The 6577-nt window shown below is 42.0% G+C and overlaps 1 long non-coding RNA gene across 2 annotated transcripts; it reads right to left on the bottom strand.

Annotated features, from left to right (window-relative positions):
* Window positions 1-2171: 2171 nt before the first annotated feature.
* Window positions 2172-6571, bottom strand: LOC125617453. Of its 2 annotated transcripts, XR_007348457.1 has the most exons (3): window positions 4957-6571; window positions 2861-3001; window positions 2172-2558 (listed from the first exon to the last, which is right to left on the bottom strand). It is a non-coding gene; the product is annotated as an uncharacterized LOC125617453 (long non-coding RNA). The 2 variants fall into 2 exon arrangements; XR_007348456.1 differs by lacking the exon at window positions 2861-3001.
* Window positions 6572-6577: the final 6 nt, after the last annotated feature.

Here is a 6577-nt window from a genome sequence, read left to right as displayed (position 1 = left end):
GTTACATTAAAATAAGAAAGACAAGACAGGATATACTTAGGCAGAGCCATTGAATCCTTCTGAAAAATAGTTTGCCAAAATTTTGTGTTCCCTATTCAATTCCAAAGAAGAAAATGCATATTTTAAAGTCAAACAGATAAATAAACAAATAATGACAAGGAGAAAATAAACTAAAACCACCTTTCTATATGCAGATAACACAATGTCAGAGGTAATTTGGAAGGTAGATATTATTCTACATAATTACAAAATGATGCTTTGAATTTTTAGAGTGGCAGAATTGAAAAAAAAAAACTAGATGGAGCTGCTTTCTAACTTGAAATTGCTACTCTTCAAAATTTGCTGTATTATTTTCTTTCATTGACTTAATTTCATTTTCTATTTCAGGCTAGCTCTATTGAGTACTCTGACTCCATTTTTGTTTAAAAATATGCATATCAGCTTCACAGTGAATTCAAAGTGATGTGTATATTCTTTTTACATCTCAGTGTTTAAAAAGTGTCCCTAACAAGCACGTTACTTTTACAAATTAATAAGGTAAATAAATTTTTTTTGTAGTTGTAGTTGGACACATTACCTTTACTTTATTTATTTATTTTTATGTGGTGCTGAGGATTGAACCCAGGGCCTCCCACTTGCGAGGTGGGCAATCTACCACTGAGCCACAACCTCACCCCAGGTAAATAAATTTTAAGAACTTAAGTCAATATCTAACTAGAATTATGTTTTAAATAAATTTTTTTTTCTTTTTGGTTCTGGGGATTGATTCCAAGGGTGCTTTACCACTGAGCTACATCCCCAGTTCTTTTTATTTTTTATTCTGAGACCGGGTCTCTCCAAGTTGTTTAGGCCTTGCTAAATTGCTAGACTGGCCTTGAATTTGTGATCCTCTTGTCTCAGGCTCCTGAGTTGCTGGGATTACAGGCATGTGCCACCACCAGGCTCACATATAAAAAAATATTTTTTTAAATTTTTTTTTGTAATTAAGAATGAGCTTAGTAGCCTAGGTATGACATGAATTGATTGTTAGTGCTTCTAAAAGGGTTTCAAACAGTGAGGTCCCTTCAAAAGATTACATGTAGTTTGACAGTTTTTCAAAAAATTAGACATAGCATTATCATATAGCACACTAATTTCACTAGCTATATACCCTTCAAAATTGAAACCAGGTCTTCAAACAAAAACTTGTACATGAGGGCTGGGGTTGTAGTTCAGTGATAGAGCACTTGCCTAGCATATGTGAGGCACAGTGTTTGATCCTCAGAACCCTTTATTTATAAAAATAAATAAATAAAGTAATGGTTTTGTGTCCATCTACAACTATTTTTTTTAATTTAAAATAATATTATATATAAAAACAACTAGTACATGACTGTTCAGAGTAGCATTATTCACAATTGCCAAAAGATGTCAACAACTTTTTGTTTTGTCCATCAACTGACAAATATTTTATATCCATACTCATAAATATCATATCCATACAGTGGAATATTATTCAGCCATAAAAGAATAAGTACAGATTCATGCTATAAGATTGCTGAAACTTAAAAATATTATACTAAAAGGCTGGGGTTGTAGCTCAGTGGCAGAGTGCTTGTCTAGCACATGTGAGGCACTGGGTTTGATCCTCAGTACCACATAAAAATATATAAATAAAATAAAGGTCTTGTGTCCATCTACAACTAAAAAAAATTTAAAAAAGAAAAATATTATGCTAGGTGAAACAATCAGATATAAAAATTCACATATTGTGATATTCCATTTGTATGAAATATCTTCATTAGATAAATCCACTAGAAAGTAACAAATTAGTGTTTACAAGGGGCTGAGGTAGAGGGGAAAATAGGTATGCTACTTAATGCTTTTTCCTTTAGCATATGAAAATGTTTTTAGCAGTGATTTAGACCAGTTAGTCCATTTTTGTTTTTGTATGGGATACAGAATCTACTAAAATATTCGTGTGTGTGTGTGTGTGTGTGTGTGTGTGTGTAAAATATGACTTAAACCAAGAACCTTCTCATAGCCTGGAACTGATCTTCCCTCTGGCTAGAAACTTGCCTGAGACAGAGATAGTAATCTCTTGGTATTACTAAACATTCACCAGTTAGTCCTGTCTTGAGTAAGGCCAGCTCTCTCAACACTATCCGTAACAGACTTGGGGGTTGACAGGATTATCAGTAAATTATGTTGCCTTATTTATTTGAAAAGGGCAGTTCCATAAACTTTTCTGAGCTGTATTTTATTTTCAAGGATGGCAAAGAAATAAGAATTTGAGAAACATCCTAAAGCCTTATTGTCTCATTGCCTTCTTTCACTTGCCACTGACTCATTTGCACTCTGATCACCAAGCTTTTTTCAACTGCATTCATGATATTCATCAGGGGCTCCTAGTGCACACACTGGACTGCTTCTTTCCCCTTGCTTTGGATCTGTTGCTCTCCCAGACTTCCTTCTGTGGCAGCAGATAGAGCTGAAGCAGAAGTGGTGCTTTTCACTCCATGCTCTTCTCTCCCTGAATCGCCATGCCTCCAGTTTCACCAGCATTTAAGAAGCTCCACCTTTAATAAAAAGAAAAGCATTATAGGGGCCAGGGCTAGGTGTAGCTCAGTGGTAGTGTGCTGGTCTAGCATGTGTGAGGCCCTGGGCTCCATTCCCAGCACCACATCTCTCTGTCTCTGTGTCTTTATCTTTCTCTGTCTCACACACACACCATATATGTATCGCCCCCCCCTCCAAGCAAATTGTATTTCAAAAAGGATAAACTTGCATTTCAAATTGGGGTCATATATAAAAATAACTCCAGCTGTTTGAATCTAGAGGACAGGAAAAACTACCCCTAAAACAATACCCAAATGCTCACTGGGCCTAAAACATTTCCTTTGGCTGTGAATTGGATACATTTCCATTTCCATTGAGTTCTGATCTGTTCCCGAGATAGGCAAATAAGCAGTGTGGTCTCAGAAAGGTCCCTCTCTTGGAAAAGTCAAGGATTCTGGACAGTCTGAAAAGTGAGAGGCGCCAGAGAGTGTTATCCAAGCTACAAATGAAGGAACTCAGAATCACAGTTCTGGACAGCTGGGGCACAACTGGTAAGCGCAGAGTTGAGAATTTCATTCAGTGCATCTGATTTTTAGTTTACTTGATTTGCAAGTAGCACTCCTTTTGTTGCAGCCTACTAGACTTTTTCCTGTGTTGCAGAGAGGAGTATTTAAGAGAGAGGACTTGGGTTTAGGGTGATCTAGTTGTAAATTGGTACAAGTTATGTAATCTTTCTGATCATCTATTTTTTTTTCTTTCCTTTTTTGTAGTTTTGGGGATTGAACCCAGGGCCTTGAACATGCTGGGCAAACACTCTGCTACTGAGCTACAATCCCAGTCCTTCTTTTTTAAAAAAAAAAAAAAAATTTTTTTTAGTTGTAGTTGGACACAATACCTTTATTCCATTCATTTATTTTTATGTGGTGCTGAGAATGGAACCCAGGGCCCCGCACATGCTAGGCGAATGCTCTACCACTGAACCACAATCCCAGCCCCCAGTCCTTCTTTATGCTTTTAAAAATCTGAGATAGGGTTTCCCTAAGTTGCCCAGACTGGCCTCAAACTCACAATCCTCTTACCTCAGCCTACTGAATAGCTAGGATTATAAGTGTGTACTACCACGTCTGGTTCTGAGCCTCCATTTCTGTCTGTATTTGTAAAGTAAGAATAACAGTGATGATATGGGGCAAATTAAACAAGATAATGCACATCTAGTATTTAGCACAGTGCCTGCAACATACAAAGTTATCAATAAATGTTAGTGATTGTTAGTGATTATTAGTGTAGAGGAGGAGAAAGAACCATAAAGCACTTAATCATTTGCTTTTGTCATTAATCAGGTGGTTTATCATTGTTAATAGAACCTGTTTAGGGTTGAGGCTGAAAGGGTGAGAAGGATAGGGGTGGGACAGGAGTAGGATGATGGTTCTGACTATGATGGAGAAAAGACCTTTGGACATAATCTTTTAGTAAGCCTCATCTGGAAAACAGTTAAACATGTCTTTTGACTGCTAACCTTGGTTGTCTCCACAGAATGAGAACAGGATGAGTGGTAGTTAAGGTGGAAGGAAGACTTCTTGCTGTTTTATTTTAAAAAATAGGCATTAAGCCTTTTTTTTTTTTTAAAGGATTACATTTAAAAAGTCTTTTATCATGGGGGGTGAGTGCCAAGAATGAGAAAATTAAGATCTAATGACAATAATGATAATCCCCTCCCCTTTTGTGCAGCCTGGGGAGGTTCTCATTCACACAGGGCAGATTTTGCATCAGGATGGGGACTACTGCAGGCTGACTTTGATTTCAAAGATCCGAGATAATATTTTAATATCAGTCATCCCTCCTCTAACACTAATTCTAAAATCTTCATGGATTTGGATTACTCGCTCTATGGATTGCCTTCAAGAGTTGACCATGGATTTTATTGACAAAATTATAGGTCTTTGTTTATACTCTGTGCATCTGCCCATGCTTTCCCAGTGTTTTAGGTCCTAGATAATTTTTGCTTAAATCATTTAAGACTCAGGACCTAATTTTCTAGAGTGCTTGGGGAGGGGAAGAGGGCACATAACTCCACTAACAACAACAACAACAAAAATGCCTAGGTAACTGTAAAATATCATTCATTTAAACCTTACAATAATGCTACACTATAGGTACCATCATTCCCATTTTACAGGCAAAGAAACTAAACCAAGTGAGGTTAAGTAACTAGCTCAAGGTCAGAGCCTGCCTGCATGGCTAATCATCTGGCATACTGCCTCTCTTTTGGCAATAAACTCAGAGGGGTTGGCTTTGAAGGTGGTAAAGTGTTTTTGGCCTTAGAACCAGAACCAAATCTTAAATCCTCTGCAACTTCAGGTTTAGGGACTCTAAAGACCAGGATGTAAATTTCTGCATTCACCTGGGCAATTTACTTACTCTCTTGAGTCTCAGGTTCCTTATCTGCCCCAGGGAGGAGCTTTAGATTAAAAGACCTCTCCTCGAATTAGCTTGTATGGGTGTGTGCTGGGGTAAGAGGTGGAGGGGCTGAGGTTTCTGGGCGGTGCGTGCTTTTCCCAGGTGTCTTGAGGAAACAGGGCGTCTCGAGGCTCTTTCTGTCCCAGCCAACTCCCTCTCAGGAGGTCAGGCCTCTGGGTGGTGGTGCTCAAGCTTGGCTGTTGCTCCTCTGCTTGGAAAAGGGCCTCCACTGGAGACAGCTCTGGCGACAGCCCGGCTGCCTGGAAGTCTAGGGTAGGTCTTTTTCACCCTAAGGGAGTTAGAGGTGAGCGTGCATACTCTCAGGAAGGCTTCTTGGAGGTCATGATTGTTGAGCCATACCGTGAAGATCTAGCAGGAGTTAGCAAGAGGTGGCAGGGGCGGGGGTAAGGATACCCCACCCTTCGAACAAAGAAAGCATGACGGGGCATACTGTGAACGAGGAAGAGCTGTGGAGAGGTCTGCAGAGGCGAAACACGCAGGGGCTTCGGGACGTGCTTTATTCTAAGAGCAGTGGGGAGGGGCTTGCTGGGTTTAAAGGAGTGTAATCAAGAGTGTTAGAAAGACTCTAGTCGCTTGGAAAGAATTGTCGGAGGGACCAGGAAGCTGTCGCAGCAAGCAGTCCAGCTGGAATATGACCAAAGACTGGAGAAAGAGGGGTTCGGGCATCTGAAGCTTTCCCAGTCCCGGCGACACTGTGCGCTGTCCCTCAGCTTTCTTTGCTTATGTGTAATGTCTCCATAAAGGGCTGGGTACCGACCAGATGCTGATTAAACGACACAGAGCAGAGCCCCCTCTTCTTTCGGGGACTCTCTAGACCAGATGCCTTAGAATTGGTAGTATTAGGCAGGAAGACTTCCCACTGCTGAAGATGGAGAACCGCTACCCCTCAAAAAACACAAAAACCTCGGCTGCTTTTGGCCTCAGCCTCCTCCGCCCATGACCTCATGCTTTAAGCTCCCATATAGCCTTCCCCCGCCCTGTCCACACCCAGAGCCCGAGTGGGGGTGGGGCGGGGGGGGACACAGTGTCGAAGGCATGGAGAGCGGGAGAAGCTGACTTATCCTGAGCGAGATTTGGGGGAAGGGCGCAACGATTCCCCCACACTGAAAAAAGAATGGTGTAACTTTCCCTCGTGCAAAAATACTCGCTGTCTTGAGGACCCTAGGCGAGATCGATACCTCGAACCCGGCGCGAGGTACTCTGTTTGGCTGAACTATCTTTGGCTTATGTTTCCTAGGACCAGAAAAGAAATGCTGGGTCACCGTCTGGGATCCCGGCACCTGGACTTAACCGCTGCAGTCCTTCGCGGGACCCGGTCTCGCTCTCGCCCCCTGCCCTGGGCGGACGAGGTTTGAACCCTTGGCTCGCCTTTCAGCTCGCGCCCTGCCCCCTGCTCGCAGCTGCTCTCGGTTTGGGTGCAGCGGTTTCCCCCGCAGAGGAGGAGGAGGAGACAGCGCGAGGGAGCGACTCGGGGCTCGGGTTTCCGCACCAATGCCGAGCAGCCCCGGGCGGCCCCCGGCGGCCGTCCCTCCTCCCCGGCACCACGTTCCACAGTCATGGC

Source organism: Marmota marmota, unplaced genomic scaffold (assembly GCF_001458135.2).
Source record: "Marmota marmota marmota unplaced genomic scaffold, marMar, whole genome shotgun sequence".
In the NCBI taxonomy this organism is placed as follows: Eukaryota; Metazoa; Chordata; class Mammalia; order Rodentia; family Sciuridae; genus Marmota; species Marmota marmota.
The sequence above is the reverse complement of the archived record's forward strand: the minus strand, read 5'-3'. Positions and strand labels throughout refer to the sequence as shown.